This window comes from Myxocyprinus asiaticus, chromosome 33 (genome assembly GCF_019703515.2).
Source record: "Myxocyprinus asiaticus isolate MX2 ecotype Aquarium Trade chromosome 33, UBuf_Myxa_2, whole genome shotgun sequence".
NCBI classification, from domain to species: Eukaryota; Metazoa; Chordata; class Actinopteri; order Cypriniformes; family Catostomidae; genus Myxocyprinus; species Myxocyprinus asiaticus.
Window position 1 is genome coordinate 29337871 of NC_059376.1, and position 18007 is coordinate 29355877.

General features: G+C 42.6%; 2 pseudogenes; both read right to left on the reverse strand.

The window, feature by feature from the left end:
* Positions 1–2015: 2015 nt before the first annotated feature.
* LOC127424065 (forkhead-associated domain-containing protein 1-like) lies at positions 2016–9821 on the reverse strand (annotated as a pseudogene).
* Positions 9822–11814: 1993 nt separating this feature from the next.
* LOC127424662 (chymotrypsin-C-like) lies at positions 11815–14443 on the reverse strand (annotated as a pseudogene).
* Positions 14444–18007: the final 3564 nt, after the last annotated feature.

Consider the following 18007-nt stretch of genomic DNA (forward strand, 5'->3'; position numbering starts at 1 on the left):
CACTCAGAAGAGCAGAGGAGGACTGCTCCCATGGCTGGAGTGTAACCTGGATGGTCATGCCTATCTGTGAAGCGTTTCTTTTGTGTGTGTTTAGTGGTTGTTGCTGATAGTGGTTAAACCCATGTTGAATTTATTGTTGTTAAAGTGTGAGCTAATGTGTTACCAGAGTTGAAATGTGTGTCAACTTTGTGATAGACAATTGTGATGGCTAGTGACTTATAGCTCTTGTGTGATTCTAGTTAACCTTAAATAAGAAGCTGTAGGAGATAAAGGCCTTTTCTTTATCTTTGTAATGATTTTCCCTTGTTTATATTTAGTTAAGGAGATAGGGAAGTTGTCTGTATTTTGTTTTGATTTTCTTGTCTTGATTAGGAAATGTATATCATATTTGGGGGAGTTAGAATGTTTTGTTTATAGTTTTGGCCATTCTCATCTCTGAAGTCTTTGCTTCCTTTCTTTTCAACATACATTTTCAATAAATTCAGATTTGTGGATTACACTTCTTGTGGTGTCACCTTTATGTTGTGTCCTTAGTCCTAGAGGGGATGTAACAGTTAATATTAATTAATGCAATAGCTAATATTATCTAACAATAAATCATGCTTAAACAGCATTTACTAATCTTTGTTCATGAAAATTGTTAATATAATAATACATCTTAAAAGTTGTATACATTGTTGTAACATTAACTGTTAAACATGAAATAATACTGTTCATTTTTAATGATACCTAATACATTAACTGATGTTTTCCTCTTTCTCTTACACCCAGTCTTTCCTGACACATCTACCCCTGCCGTCTCTGAGCAGTTTTATGCAAATGTGCGCAGGAGATTAAGTATAGAGAGCGAATGCGCCTGAACCCAGCTGAGTGCAGGACTCAAACTCATGCCCTGCAGCGCAGATATTTCCATCTGCATTCCAACCGCCATGCATGTATTCTGTACATGACTCTGCATACAAATGCAAAGAGACATTATCTAACTGTAGAAAATGTTGTGCATTGATGTTACTGAAACATAAAATATTACAGTTTACAAAGTAATTTACCAATGTTATATTTGCTTGATCTACAAAGCATAATCAATGTTTCATTTTAACAGTACCGCCAACTACTAGTCTGGCTCTGAATTTTCTGGGTCTCTTCTGACATTTTCCTCTGTCTCTCAGTTTCCTCTTTGAGTTTTTTCTCAAACACATGCGCTTTGGTTTTGTACATCTCCACCTGTTCCATTAGCTCTGATTAACAGTCCAACACCTCCAAAACAAAACAAAAAAAAACAAAGCAAAGCATAAAAGGAAATAATTTGAAATAACGCTGCTGAAAAAAGCCTAATATGGTTTGCTGGTCCAAGCTGCATTCCCAACCTGGTCAGGCTGGTCTGTTTTGCAAGTTTTAAGAGGGGTTTGGGTTATTTGTCAGTTGATCAGGCTGTGAGACTAGCTTTATGACAACTTAATCCAACTGAGCACCATCTTGGTAATGTTAGAGTAATGGGTACCAGAGCAGTTGCCATACCAAGCTGTTGTTCCTGTCTTGAGCTCAGTCACCCATAACTGTGTCTGTTTGAGATCTGCTTGGACTCTCTGTTCTCTTTGCTGTGTCTGCTGGTGGAGCTGCTTCAGTCTGTCCATCTCTGTCAGCAAAGAGGCCTGTTCCTTCAGCATAATGGACAAATGGTGAACAGAGTCATGATGCAAGATTTCATATGCTGCTACTGTCTGGACTGTGGTTTCAAGTCTCACTTGGGTTGCAGTGTGTAAGAAGATGTATGTTTATATGACTGTGCAAATATCAGGATTAAGTGTGAGTGAGAATAAAAGTGCTTACTTTCTTTAGGGATTCTACATTGCTTTTCCTGGCAAGAAGCTTGTCTTGATGCTTCTGGGTCTCTTTCAACTTGAAAAACAATATCAAAAGAGAGAAACTGTTATCTTTTCGTGAGTATGAAAAAAGCAGACTTGCTTTAAACAGTAAAACAGTGTCATTAAAATACAAGCTCTGATCTACAGTGCTCAGTGGCTGCGGAAGAAGAGTGATGCTCGAACCTTGTCTGTCATGTTTGTGAGCTTGGCTGCAATGTGTCTCACATCTTGTCTGAGCTTGTCCACCTAAGTAGCCAGTTTAAGAGCCTGTTTCTCTCGAGAGGTTAGATCTCTCTGCAAACTGCTTACCAATGCTGGATCAGACATAGAAATACAGTAACAAAAAAGGATTACAAAAAGGACTGTAATACAGTAAGAAAATTATCCTGTCCAAACACAAATTTTAAAATTAAAATCAGCATAAATTTAAGGCAGTAAAACAAATACTGTCACTGTCACAGTCTGTCTCCCTCATGTTTTCCAAGGACTCTTATCGGACTACATTTCCCACAGTACACTACCCTTATCAGCCATCTGTTCCCCATCATCCTCACCTGTCTTCCATTCCATCATTAGTTCCGTCTGTGTATAAATACCCTCCTGTTTTGTTCATTGATGGTCAGTTCTCATCCGTGTAACACTTATATGTTAGTGCGCAGTTTATTTGGTTCTTTGAGATGGTTTATGGTTCTATGTTCTCCACATTGTTTTATATCTTCATTAAAGCCTGAAAATTGATCCATCACCTCTTGCTTCCATCATCACTACCACAATACATGACAATCACGTTGTATACAGTTGTACTTTACAAATTTAGCATTATTTTTTGGCACGTTAAATATGACCCAAACATTTCTTGACAGTTTTTGTGAGGTTTAACCACATGTCATCCTCATACCTGTAGATGAGTTATTTTCATTTCTCAGTTTATTCAGCTGTTCTGAGAGACTTCAGGTCTCTCTGTCACGGCCTAAGCATGTCTCCAGAACATTTCTGAAGCTCCAGCATCATAAGGACCATATGTATAATGTAGACAAAAAATGTGACATCAGTATAATAATTAATTGGCACATCAAACTAATTTGTTAATGTTACTGGGTTACAAAAAAACTGGACTTTCCCTAGTGAAGTAATTGTGGGTTCAAGTCCCATTTGGGTCATCTCTGAGGAAAATGTGTTTGTTACAAAATTAAGTTACTGCAATCACATTTTTGTTCTCCGGCAGAATTATGACTCTTAAACCTGGATTAACTTTCTATTGTAGTGCACTATGAATTCTGTTGAATGAAAACTCACTATTAAATAACATGAAAAAGCTGCTTGTATTTGGTCACTGAATGCTGCTATAAGCAGAGGTATTCCTCTGTTTACAAACCATCTCCTTCAACAATGACCCAGGTGAGACTTGAACACACATAATTCCCAGAGGCTGATGCCTTATTCATTAGGCCACTGGACAAGTCACATAACACAGCATTATTAAGATAGACAGATAGGCAGAACAAAAACAAAGAAACCTAAGACCACACCTGATATTTAGCTGTTGTATCTGATCTTTTTTCTCTTTGATGTCACTCTCCAGGCAGCAGAATATGTGCGTGACCTCTGGATGAGCCTGCTTGCTCTGAGACAGCTGGAGCTTGAGAGCCGACACTTCCTTCTTAAGGGCCATGATCACATCATCTTTCCTCTGGGACACATCCTGTAGGAACGCAGGCAAGGCAATTTATTTATTTTAGGCACACAATCAAGTTCCTCTCCCAGCCAATGCAACCTCTCCTCCTGACAGAAAAAAATACAGTTGGGAGATTTACAACTAATAGTTTTGGTCAATATATTGAAGTGTGTATGTTTCAGCCTTATACAGTAGTTTTATGGCCTTATAAAGACCATATACAATTTTTTTGTCCATATTAAAGTCCCACAAATGGAGGCTAGATGAAAGTATTTAAAACATGATATTGCACTCACCCTTTCCAATGGCATGAATTGGACACTGAGAATTATGAGGTAGAGTTTTACTTCTGAGATAACATCCTCTTCCTGTGTTACCACTACAGCTCCCTGTAGTCAAGTCAAGATATTTATTGACATATGCACAGGGTAGCAGGTTACACTGTACAATTAAATTCATACTCCTTCATATAATAGGAAAATAAAAAGCATAACAAATTATAGAAAATATAAATTATAAATTTGACATTTATAAATTAAACTTAAAAAATGTAGAATAAACAAGAAATGGCAACTATATAATTAAATATTCAGTGTGTGTGTGTGTGTGTGTATATATATATATATATATATATATATATATATATATACATACATATATTTATATGTGTGTGTGTGTGTGTGTGTGTGTGTGTGTGTGTACAACCCCAATTCCTAAAAAGTTGGGACATTATGAAAAATGCTGATAAAAACAAAGAGTGATTTGTAAATTATATTCACCCTTTGCTATATTAAAAGCACTACAACTAAACATTATATGATGTTTTACATTGTGAATTTCATTGTTTTTTTTAATGTACAGTAATTTCAAATCAGATAATTGCAACACACTCCAAAAAAGTTGAGACAGGGGCAATTTAAGACTAATAACAATTTGACGAGTTAAAATAACAAGGCAATGTGAAACAGGAGATGTTAAACAGGTGAGGCAATCGTGTCATAGTACACCGATCAGCCACAACATTAAAACCACCTGCCTAATATTGTGAAGGTCCCCCTCGAGCTGCCAAAACAGTGCCAACCGGAATCTCAGAATAGCATTCTGAGATGCTATTTTTCTCAACACAATTGTACAGAGTGGTTATCTGAGTTTCTGTAGACTTTGTCAGTTCTAACCAGTCTGGCCATTCTCTGTTGACCTCTCTCATCAACAAGGCATTTCCATACACAGAACTGCCCCTTACTGGATTTTTTTGGCACCATTTGGAGTAAATTCTATAGACTGTTGTGCATGAAAATCCCAGGATCCACAGAAATTCTTAAACCAGCCCATCTGGCACCAACAATCATGCCAGGGTCCAAATCACTGAGATCAAATGTTTTCCCCATTCTGATGGTTGATGTGAACATTAAATGAAGATCCTGACCCATATCTGCATGATTTTATGCACTGCACTGCTGCATCACGATTTGCTGATTTGATCATCGCATGGATGATTGTTGGTGCCAGACAGGCTGGTTTGGGTATTTCTGTAACTGCTGATCTCCTGGGATTTTCACACACAACAGTCTCTAGAATTTAATCAGAATGATGCTAAAAACAAAAAACATCCAGTGAGTGGCAGTTCTGTGGATGGAAACGCCTTGTTGATGAGAGAGGTCAACAGAGAATGGCCAGACTGGTTCGAAATGACAAAGTCTACGGTAACTCAGATAACCGCTCTGTACAATTGTGTTGATAAGAATAGCATCTCAAAATGCTGTTCTGAGATGCGGGTTGGCACTGTTTTGGTGGCAAAAGGGGAACCTACACAATATTAGGCAAGTGGTTTTAATGTTGTGGCTGATCGGTGTATATGAGGAGCCTCCAAAATCAGCCTAGTCCTTCAAGAGCAAGGATCATTCGGGACTTGTCAATTTGCCAACAGATGCTTCAGCAAATAATCCAGCACTTTGAGAACAATGTTCCCCAAAGACAAACTGGAAAGATTTTGGGCATTTCACCCTCTAGAGTGCACAATATAGTTCAAAGATTCAAGGAATCTGGTCAAATCTCGGTGCGTAAAGGGCAAGACAAAAACCACAATGACGCGCTTCTTGACTCCTCCTCCACTTGACGCGTGACCTTACCAATGAGCTTACATCATCCCTCTCATGAGCACACGTCACAGAGATGTACGGAAGTGAACATTTGTAGTTAAAAAGTATATAAGTATTGTTTTTATTCTCAAAATAATCAATCGTTTGCATTCAGAAGAACTTTATTTGTCAACTGGAGTCATGTGGATTATTTTGATGCACCCTAAATATGCATTTTGGACCATCAAAAAATGGAGTACATTCACTTGCATTGTTTAGAGGAGGAGGCCTGAAATGAAATCCTGAAAGTCTAAATTCTGTTTTGATGAAGAAAGAAACTCAGATACATCTTGGATGGCCTGAGGGTGAGTAAATTATCAGCAACTTTTCATTTTTGGGTGAATTATTCCTTTAAGACTTTACTATGCAAAGCAGAAGCCGTACATCAACACTGTCCAGAAGCGCTGTCGACTTCTCTGGGCTCAGTCTTATCTGAGTAGAACAGAAAGTAGAACAGTGGAACCGTGTTTTTTGGTCCGATAAGTCCACATTTCAAATCGTTTTTGAAAAACACAGCTGTTGTGTTCTCCGGGCCAAAGAGGAATATGACCATCCAACCTATTATCAGCGTCAGGTCCAAAAGCCAGTGTCTGTATGGGCCAGGGGTGTGTCAGTGCCCATGGCATGGGTAACTCGCACATCTGTGAGGGCACCATTAATGCAGACTGATATAAATAAAATTTGGAGCAACATATACTGCCATCTGGCAGCATCTTTTCCAGGGACGTCCCAGAATTTTCAACAGGACAACTTCAAACCACATACTGGCCGAATAAGCAGAGAGTGCGGGTGCTAGATTGGCCTGCCTGCAGTCCTGACCATCTCCAATTGAGAATGTGTGGTGCATTATGAAGCGTGTAATATGGCAACGAAGACCCCATACAATTGTGCAGCTGAAGACCTGCATAATGGATAAATGGGGAAAATTCCACTTTTTAAATTTAACAAACTTGTGTCTTCAGTGACTAAATGCTTAATAAGTGTTATTAGAAGAAATGGTGATGTTTCACAGTGGTAAACACTTGCCTGTCCCAACTTTTTTGGAGTGTGTTGCAAAAAAACAATGAAATTCAGGTAAGGTAAAACATCAAATAATGTTTAGTTGTAGTGCTTTCAATGTAGCAAAGGGTGAATATAATTTACAAATCACTCCTTTTTGTTTTTATGAGCATTTTTCATACGTCCCAACTGTCCCAACGGAATTGAGGTTGTATATATGCACTTTATAGACACCAGTCTTGTACAGTATGTCCAGATAATGACTTACTTGTGCAAATATGTTTTGTGCAAAAACGATGCAAATGTGCAATATACAGTATGTACACTATGTGACTGCATTAAAATGTCAAAAAAATTGACTCCAGATAACACGCTCAACAAGCCACGTGATAAGATGCACGGATTGACGGTCTCAGACACGGAGGAAACTGAGATTCGTCCTCCACCAACTGGATTGAGGCGAGTCTCTACGCCACTAAGAGGACTTAGAGTGCATTGGGAATTGGGCATTCCAAATTGGGGAGAAAAGGGGAGAAAAAAAATTTGTCAAAAAATAATTGCACATTACAGGTCTAATTTCTTTGAAGAGAATCAATTATTATAATATCTACTATTCGTATGTTATACTGTGCATGTTATCACAAGACTAATAAAAAAGCAGTTGATGAGGACACAAATTTTTACTGGTTTCTCATTCCAAATATAGAGCTCATAGGTTGATGCTCCGTAGCCAAAGTGAAGCTTGTCTCCCGGAGAGAGACGCACAGAGGCATTGTGTATGCGACAGTCATTGATGTAAGTTCCAAGGACAGAGTTCAGGTCCCGGATAACGCAGCAGCTCTCCGCTTCACACCAGTCAATAGTGGCATGATACTCTTCCACCCCACCATTCTTAGAAGAGAATAGACACACACAGAGTGTCCTCCGGTCAAAGACAAAATCCCCCAGTGACATGTCCAACAAGAGACAATATACGGTAGCCTATGTCATATCAGATCATATCTCATCATGATGAGCAAAAACAAAACAATCACTAAATAATGAAAAGTCATATAAACTGGTGAAGTAAAATTGCTGGGGGAACATTTTAAGTTAAGGAAATAAGATTTGATACCTGAAGACAGAGATCAGGTGCCAGTTGCATAAAACTTTTTTAGACTAGTCTTACTAGTTAGTCATCTAAAATTTTGGTCTTAACTTTTTCAGTCAGTTGCATAAAAATATAGATCGGTCTAATTTAAGACCAAAATGTAAGCCTGCAGACCCCCAGGCTAACTATTGTTTACAATCTATGTTGCCATGAAAATAACTGTCAGCTGAGCTGGTGGGGTATTCAGGTGAGCACTAAAAGGGGCTTCAGTTGAGACCTTATAGAAGACTTTGGGTGTTTCTCAATTCTAAAAACGCAGAGAACGGTCTTGTTTTCTTATGAAGACCAGTCTTGCCAAGCTACCTTGGAAGGATGAACTCGGAAGGACAGGAGGACGTAGAACGCATCTATTGCGAGCTTTGAAATGTACTGCGATCTTCCTGTTGTGCAGTTAACCGTCACAGCACATCTGAATCCAGTGAGAGATCTAATGGCATTATCACACCAGTGAGGTTTTACAGGACTAGTGACATGTTAAAAGAATAAAGTCTGTAAACATTTGTTTTCTCCATGTTTATTACTGTATTAAAATTATGCCCAAAAAAACAACAAAATATTGACGGAATATATAATGTCAGACTTTCGCAAGCTTACAGCGGGAAACTCTTGAGGAAAAAAAACAAAAGATAAATGTCCTTCGTCTGTCACCGTAGTAATGAGTTCTTGCCCACAAGTCACCATCCGATGCATCCTCGATTTCAAGGACACACCAGGGTCATTTCCTGTGTTCACGGTACTTGCTTGAGGATTGGAATCGAACTTTGAGAAACAGCCTTTGACTTCTACGATGGTAACAAAAATTCTTGTTTTGTATTATTTGGGTTTAAATCACTAATGTGTTCATTAGAATCAGTTTTGAAGCATTGTATTCCTCTAATAAGCAAATATTTTCAGCAAATGAAAACTGCATCGAGTGTCCATGCACAGTCGGCCATTTTTCAACTGTTCAGTGTCTTTTCCCACAATGCAATGCGAATTAGATTGTCTTACTAAAGACAGCTTTGAGTTTGTTTTATGCAACAGGATTTCTATGGCGTCTTAAGCTAGTCAGACTAATTGTTAGCTGAAGTCTTAAGTTAATGGCTATGTTTATGCAACCGGCCCCAGGCAGCAAGGCAGCTGGTCCAGCATCTGGGAGCACATACATCAATCCGGATCGGTCACTTCCTGAGTATGTATTGTTTTGTCTTTTTCCCCATGTGTGTTTGTTGTCTTTAGTCAGTTTGACAGTTGCCACGCGTTCCACCGTGGGTGATTATCTTGTTGAGATAATTACTTGCACCGGCACCACTATCATTACTCACACCTGTTGCTCATTTAGCTCTGTCTATATCAGCTCGCCTTTTTCTCTCAGTGTTTGTCAGTTTGTTGTGTGAACACCATCAGTCTAGACCCAGTTATTTCTCAGTCAGTCAGTCAGTCAGTCAGTCTGTTACCTAGTTTGTCAGTTTGGTTGATCCTGTGCTATTTTTTTTTCTGTTTTTTTTTTTCTTTCTCCTCACTCTGTTCATCAGTGGACATCTGGATAACTTCTCTCTCTCTCTCTCTCTCCCTGCCTGCCCTGTTTGTGCCTCCTTCCTCTCTCAGACTCACCGATTTGTTGGCAGATCAACCGGACTGCATTCTCTTCTCTTCCTGAGCCGAGAGGACCAGTCGGCTCCCGGATCTTCTCCCTGGGTTCCCAACTTCACTCCATGAGGAGCTCAGTGGACTATTATTCACATCCTTCTCTGCTGTGTGATTTACCCTGCCTTACCTCTGACTCTGTTTATTGCTGTCAATAAAGACTGTGTTTTGCATCCAGCTTTTGGGTCCGAGCCTGTCCTTATCAGAACAGTCTGGCCAACATTGATCCAGCGGATGAATTCCAGTTGAAGGTGGCTCTTACACAGCAAGGAGCGCTTCTGGGTCGACACGCCGAACAGCTGGCCGGCTCGAACCAAGCTCTGGAGGCCATCACGGTCCAGCTGGCAGAACTTATGGCTCAAGTTCATCATCTACATGCTACATCGGAACCTGAGCCAACTTCAACATAGGCATCTGTCCCCGAACTTCCCGTTCGCTCAACACATGAACCCCATATCAACACTCCAGCTCTGTATGACGGCGATCCGAAGTCCTGCCGGGCTTTCCTCTCCCAATGTTCATTGACCTTCTCCCTTCAGCCTTCCACCTACCACTACCTACCACTCCTGAGGAGAGCAAGCTGCCCCTCTGTGCTTCCTACCTCACTTTCGCTTCTGAACTCAGGAAAATGTTCCGCCTATGGCAGAGAGGCTGCACGGATGTCAAGGATCCAGATCTGTTGCCGATTACTCGATTGGTTTTCGCATCCTCGCCACCTCATGCCGGTGGAACGAGCAGGCTCAGTGGGACCGCTTTCTCAATGGGCTGTCAGAAACCATTCTTGACGAGATCTGTTCCTTGATCTACCTGAAAAGTTTGATGACTTAGTGGACCTCGCCATTAGGGTCGACAGCCGTCTCAGTAAATCTAGAGCCACATCTCTCCCTCCGCATTGTCTGTACGACTGCACTATCAATCTCCTCCCCGGCACATATCCACCCCGAGAGCAACTTTACTCTCTTTCTGCTCCGGAACGGGAGGCGATGGCGAGGTACATTAATGAGTCGCTCTCGGCTGGCCTCATCCACCCTTCCTCTTCCCCAGCAGGTGCGGAGTTCTTCTTCGTGGAGAAGGAGGACTCTTTGCATCCCTGCCTCGACTATCGGGGGCTGACTGACATCACAGTCAAGAATAGATATCCCTTGATGTCTTCAGCCTTCGAGTTGCTGCAGGGAGTCGCTTTCTTCACGAAGTTGGACCTCCACAATGCTTACCATCTTGTCAGGATTAGGGAGGAGGATGAGTGGAAGACGCCATTTAACACACACACTGGGCACTTTGAATATTTGGTGATGCCCTTTGGCCTTTGTAATGCACTTGCCGTCTTCCAAGCACTCGTCAATGACGTGCTCAGAGATATGGTCAACCAATTTGTTTTTGTGTACCTGGATGACATTCTGATTTTTTTCCAGGTCTCTCCAGGTACACATCGAGCACATCAGGCGAGTGCTTCAATGGTTACTTGAGAACCAGTTGTTCGTCAAGGTGGAGAAGTGTGCGTTTCATGAGCAGTCGATTCCGTTCTTGCGCTACATCGTGTCGTCCAAAGGCATTCGCATGGATCCAGCTATGGTGAAAGCCGTCACCAATTGGCCAACCCCAGATTCTCGCAGAGCCCTGCAGAGGTTTCTGGGGTTTGCCAATTTCTACCTATGCTTCATTCGTAACTTCAACTCAGTAGCCACCGAGTTCACATTTTGCTGGTTGCCTGCTGTCCAAGAGGCTTTTGTTAAACTTAAGGCACTTTTCACACTTTTGTGGTGGAGACTGACGCATCTGAGAGGGATATGGGTGCTATTCTCTTCCAGCGGTCTCCTCAGTAGATTACATTTACAATAATCTATCCAGCACTGGACACTATACTGCAGAAATAATGGGATCAATAGCTGTATTTTAACTTAACTAATATTTAGTAGCCTATTTATCATCTTGTATATCCTGCCTTGTCTTTTTGTGGCAAAGGCACTTTAAAGTTATTAAAATTCTGGCAGTGCATTGCTGAAAAGTTAATTCAATAGATGACTTGGAAGAAAAGAACTTAAGAATTACAATATTTTAATCCAAAAATTTGAAAAGTAGGCAACCTATTCTGATCAGGTCCATGTCTATTTTAAATCTGGAGTAATTCTGTCCTTAGTTGCACTAGCTGTTTTTAAAAATCCATAATTATGCCATTGGTAAAAAGAACAACAACCAGAAGAAAACACATGAAAACAATGCTTGTTTAATGATTATTTATTTATGCCCAAGAATTCTGAACTTGTTTTATTGATTACACTTTATATTTGTTGTTGTTTATAATGTTGATTTTGAAGTAACCAGGCCTTTCACAATTTAGTTAGAGGTCATTACCTGAAAAAAAAAAAAAAAAAATGAGGCAAGATTAAAAAATGTATCTGAACATGTTCATTTAAAATTGTATGCATTATAAAATCTATTTTATGCTTCCAGGAAAAGCCAACAGTTAAGTAACAGATATGTAAAGTGTGCCCCCCACATGTAGCCAGAGACACGAGTGAAGACGGAGGGCTTCTTAGGGTAGTTGCAGCCCAAGCTAGAGCCAAAGCTCACAATACCATTAACATCCCAGATGCCATCACTTCTCTGGCAGTTCAGAGGGCCACCAGAGTCACCCTGCACCAGTGCATAATGCATAAGGTACATACACATTACAGTTGATTCTTCACAAAGTATAGATTCTACATCTACACTGGAAGTTAAAAGTTTGGACATACTTGACTGAATTTATGTTTGTCATTTGAAAACATTATTACTAAATACTTGAAATTAGTGTTATTTAGTGCTGACTTGACTATTATTCTAAAATGTGGGAAATTGAAATAACAAAGAATTAGGTGGGTGACATGAGTCCAAACTTTTGTCTGTGAATAAACATCTGTTTCATCTGTTATATATAAAGACAAATTTTGAGAAGGTTTATCAGAAATAGACCTGAAAAATATCAAATGTGCCTCAAACCCACATTGCAGCTGGACACCACTCCATTTCCACCAGCACACACCAAGGTCAGTAACCTGGGTGCACCACCAGTCAGACCTAGAGCATGTAGTTTGGTCCACAATAGGGAACAGGGCCTGCTTCAGGATATCAGCAATGGGACCACTGGCTGGTGAGAAAGAGAGACAAAAAGGGGGTGAGTCCTTTGAGACCGGAAGTCTTTTTTTTATTCTTTAAAGTTTATGGTGATTTCCAGATTTAAATTAGATTTTATTTTTATTTTTTTTTGGACTCATACTTTTGAACTCCACTTTATCATGTTGCCATAGCACCACAGATGCTCTTCATATAACCCTTCTAGGCCTTTGTAGTAAAAAGCCACCTACTCCAGAGGCATCCCCAACCAGTGACAAAGTTGCTGGGCATGATGATGCCATCAGGCAGGCGAGATGGTGTCAGAGATCTCCACTGGAGTCTCCAGTTTGATCATGGCAATGTCATTGCTGAGGAACACATTCACAGAGACAGATCATCATAGACTTCTGTTCCCCTACAATATGCTTGGGCTGGTTTGGAAAATAAGGATAGGGAAATAAGATAAGATGAGAACCAACCGGATGTTGTAGGAATCCCATTTCTCATGCACATTCTTGGCAGGAGCGATTGCAATGGAACGGGCCTTATTAGTGAGTGGCAGATTGTGCTTGCCCAGGTAGACTCTGTAAGTATGACTGCTGCTCGGCAAAAGCACAAAAGACATGGTTTTAGTCCATCTCACAATACAAGTCAGCTCATATGGAAACTATTATTGTTCTCTTGCTCTACCAGTGAGAGATGTGCCTTTCTACTATTTCTATTTCATACCTAATGCAGTGAGCAGCAGTCATCACTCACTCCTTGGAGATCAGGGTTCAACCACAGGTGTGGTAGAATCTGGAGCCACTCTTGTACTGGAGAGATATCTGAAGTTTGGAGGTGCAAAGCAGAAAAGAGGTAAAGAGCGCTGAACTGTCCTCACTCAGTATGTGTATTCCTGCAGATTTAACCAATTAGTTGGAGCTCATTCCAATTCATTTAGTGAAAGGATCAGTATGCCTGAAGAATTGGAAGTTGTTTTGAATGAGCAAGTTTCTAACAATGGATTAAATATTAAGAGGCTAAAGAAGATGTTAACTAGTAGAAGGAGCAATCGTAATTAGTGGATTAGCACTAATATAGTCAAACATTTTTAGAATAACAATAGATGACTGTGTTTATAATAATTAATTAAAAACAGAGTGTGGCAGCGTGGGCGTGGTCAAGCATCTCTCCGGAGAGAGAGAAAGCAGTAAGGGCGCTTACACCTGAGTTAATTTATGTCTAACACCTGTCTCTAATTTCAGTGAGCATGGGGAGAGCGGCATAAATAGAGCCACACAGCAGTTAGAGGAGAGAGAGAATCTGGGCACGGACTATGAAGCCAGAAGTTTTTATGATTACAAATTTGAGAGTTTATTTTGTAAGCTAGTTTGTGGATGTTTTGAGACTGTGTTTTCCAACAACGTAAAGCCCTGAGAGTGTGTTTGTGCTGCACTGAGGAAAATAAAAAAAACGCCTACCTGAACCAGGAAATCTGCTTCTCGCCTCCTCCTTCCACTGAGAAGTGTTACACTGGTGCCGAAACCCAGGATTAAAGTCTGGTTGAAGATGGATGGAAGTCGCCCCATAGAGTCCTCCCAGTTGGCGGAGATCCTCCAAGCCCTCGCTGGCTTACATCGGAGCCACCAGCAATCCCTGCTTGAGTTCCAGCAAGATCAAGACCGCCGGTTTGTGGAGCTCATGCGCGCTCAAGCAGAGGACCGACAGGCGATCCGGAGCCTTCTCAGCCAGGAGGCATCCCCAGCCGCGACCCCGGACACCCACATGCCGTTACCCCCGCCTGCGTTACAAAAGATGGGGGCGGCGGACCCAGAGGCATTCCTGGATCTCTTTGAACGCACCGCCGAGATCTGGGGCTGGCCGCTCGACCAGTGGGCGGCCTGACTCATACCGCTACTGTCCGGGGAAGCCCAACTCGTGGCTCAACAACTACCAGCGGTGAGCCTCCTGACCTACGGAGATCTAAAGAGAGCCATCTTGCAACGGGTTGGTCGTACTCCAGAGGAAAGTCGTCAACTCTTCCGGAGCTTGAAGTTGGAGAGCTCCGACCACCCGTTTGTCTTCGCCCAGTGGCTCCGCGACGCCTGCCGAAGATGGTTGCTAGCGGGGGACCGCGGCGTCGACGCGATCATCGACCAGGTGGTACTGGAGCAATTAATACGTCAACTGCCAAAAGGGACGGCGGAGTGGGTCCAGTGCCACTGCCCGGCGTCGCTGGAGGAAGCTATCCGACTTGCGGAGGACCACATGGCGGCGATCCTGAGGGCGGAAGAGCCCTCCCTCTCTCTCTCTCTTCCCCCTGTCTCATTCCCCTCCCCTATCTCCTCTCATTCTGCTCTCTCTCCAGGTCCCGCTCCTGCCCCACGCAGACGAGGAGGACTTCAGCCACGGAGACCAGTTCCCTGGGTGTGGGAGGTGACACCTTCCCCTTTTCCAATGCCCAGCCGCTCTCCCCCTCAGGGGGGGGGTGCCTGCCGACGCAAGTGTGGGCGTAGCGCCTGGGCCGGCCTACCGGAGGTGCGGAGACCCGGGCCACTTCCAAGATCAGTGCCCTCTGATGGAGCTGGGGACAGTGGTGCGGGTCTCTGACCTCCCACAGGCTGCCCCCGACCAGGCCGGAGCGTACCGGATACCGGTAAGTGTCAAGGGGGGTACTCACCAAGCGTTGGTGGACACCAGGTGTAATCAAACCACTATCCACCAACGCTTGGTTCAACTCGAGGCATTGGTCACAACTAAAACGGTGAAGGTGAAATGTGTACACGGGGATATTCACAAGTATCCGGTAGTTACCCTGACGATTAAATTCTGGGGGAAAAAGCATAGAGTGGAGGCCACGGTTAGTTCCCGCCTCACCCATCCGCTGATTTTGGGGACTGATTGGCCTGACTTTAGAGTTTTATTAAAGGGAATTTGCGCGGATGGGTCCTGTACAAAAATAGGGAGATGTGTGATGTGCGATGCTCTGGCAGGGGAGGCGGAGCCGGGGCTGTCCTCGACAGCTCCACGTCATAATGACGAGAGAGGGGGAGAGGCTGCAGCCCCTCCCCTTCTCAGGGGATTCCCTGAGGGGGATTTCCCTTTGAAGCAGTCGTGAGACGAAACCCTCAAACACGCCTTTGACCAAGTGAGAGTCATCGATGGTCAACGACTCCAGCCTGACATCGCCCTTTCATACCCCTATTTTGCAATTATAAATGAGCGGTTGTATAGAGTGACACAGGACACTCGGACCAAAGAGGATACAACCCAACTTTTGATTCCAAGGAGCCGTCGGGAAATGGTATTCCAGGCGGCTCATTATAATCCCATGGCAGGTCACTTAGGAGAAAGGAAGACACTGAACCGTCTAATAGCCCGTTTCTATTGGCCGGGCATTGGCGGCGATGTCCGCAGGTGGTGTGCGGCATGCCGCGAATGCTAGCTGGTTAACCCACTGGCCACCCCAAAAGCGCCATTGCGTCCTCTCCCTCTGATCGAGGTCCCCTTTGAGAGAATTGGAATGGACCTCGTCGGGCCATTAGAACGGTCAGCACGCGGACATCGCTTTGTATTGGTCCTAGTGGACTATGCAACACGATATCCGGAAGCAGTGCCTCTTCGCAACATCTCAGCACGCAGTGTTGCGGAGGCACTCTTCAAAATAATATCCCGGGTGGGGATTCCGAAAGAAATCCTCACCGATCAGGGCACAACGTTTATGTCACGGACACTACGCGAACTGTACGAGTTGTTAAATATTAAATCGATTCGCACCAGTGTGTACCATCCTCAAACGGATGGCCTGGTGGAATGATTTAATAAAACCCTCAAAAACATGATTCATAAGTTCGTGCACGATGATGCTAGAAATTGGGATAAATGGCTCGACCCCCTGTTATTTGCAGTACGAGAGGTCCCGCAAGCCTCCACTGGCTTCTCCCCATTCGAGCTGCTGTATGGGCGACGCCCACGCAGTGTGCTTGATGTATTGCGAGAGGCCTGGGAGGAGGGACCTTCAAAGAGTAAAAATGAAATCCAGTACATTCTTGATCTTAGAGCAAAACTCCACACTTTGGGGCAGCTAACACAGGAGAATTTGCTCCAAGCTCAAGAACGACAGTGCCGACTGTATGACAGGGGAACTCAGCTAAGGGAATTTGCACCGGGAGATAAGATAGAGGGGGCGCACATCAAATATATCACCTCAATCTCCTGAAATTGTGGAGGGAGGCAGTTCCCGTGACGTTGGCTATGGTAGTTCCCGAGAAGGCTGAGCTCGGACCGGAGGTGTGTTCAAAACATAATCAGTTCACCCCGGTCATTTGCGGAGACCACCTCTCACCGAGCCAACTCGCGGAGATTGCTAGGTTGCAACAGGAGTTTGCAGATGTGTTCTCCCCTCTACCGGGACGTACAAACCTCATCCATTGCTCGATCGGTTGGGCACTGCTCGTTTTTATTCGACATTGGATTTGACGAAGGGTTATTGGCAGATCCCCTTGACACCAATTTCCCGTGAGAAAACCGCCTTCTCCGATACTACCTGCTGGGGCAGGCCTTCACCCTCTGTTCCGATCACGCCCCGCTCCAATATCACTTCCACCCACTACCCTTGAGAGGAAAGTATTGTAGGTGGGCCGCCCACAGCTTTAGGCCATTTCAGGATTAAACATGCATAAATACAAATAAATAACTTAATTGGCTGCAACTGTGTTTTATGTGCTTAATTAGTTCGTAACATTTTCACCATAAATATTTAGCTTGAAGGCTTTCTTATTTAGAGAAAAACATGTTAAACAAAAACAAAGTAGAAACAAAATAGTCATCTTACCACCAGCAGTGAGCACAGCCAAGACCACAAGTTTCATAAAGCCTGATTGCAATGGCTACATGCAAGCACCCAACATTTATATAACTCACCTGGACTCCAGCACTACAGACCAGTTAGATTTGATGTAGCACTGCCAGTATCATTTAACCTTGCAGATAAACATCCCAAAATATCATAGTTATCTTAACAGTACTGTATACAGTATGAGGTCTGTGAAATGCACAGATGACAACCTGAAAAGTAACACCCTGTGGAAAAAAATACATTTCATTGCACACGTGCACAGATGTTTATTGGGTATTTATATATTTTTAGTAGAGTGTTCTGTGGCAGACCTGAGTTTTGGATTCATATAAATTCTAAAAAATATGTAATGTGTCAAGTCAAGCTTGAAGTATACATATTGTTGGTGCAAATAAAAATAAAAACAATAAAAGGCAGTTCTGCAATAATACAAAATGTGAGAACATGACAAACCTCCAACACAAGTTCAGTAAAAGCAACATTATTTTTAATTGATTAGATTATATTCTGTAAATGTGTACAGATTATATTCTAGGAATACTGTAAATTGTATCCAAAGAGCCCCCAACTGGGGCTGTTTGGGTCTCTTATTTGTTTTTCCATAGGCTATCAAAGACGTTC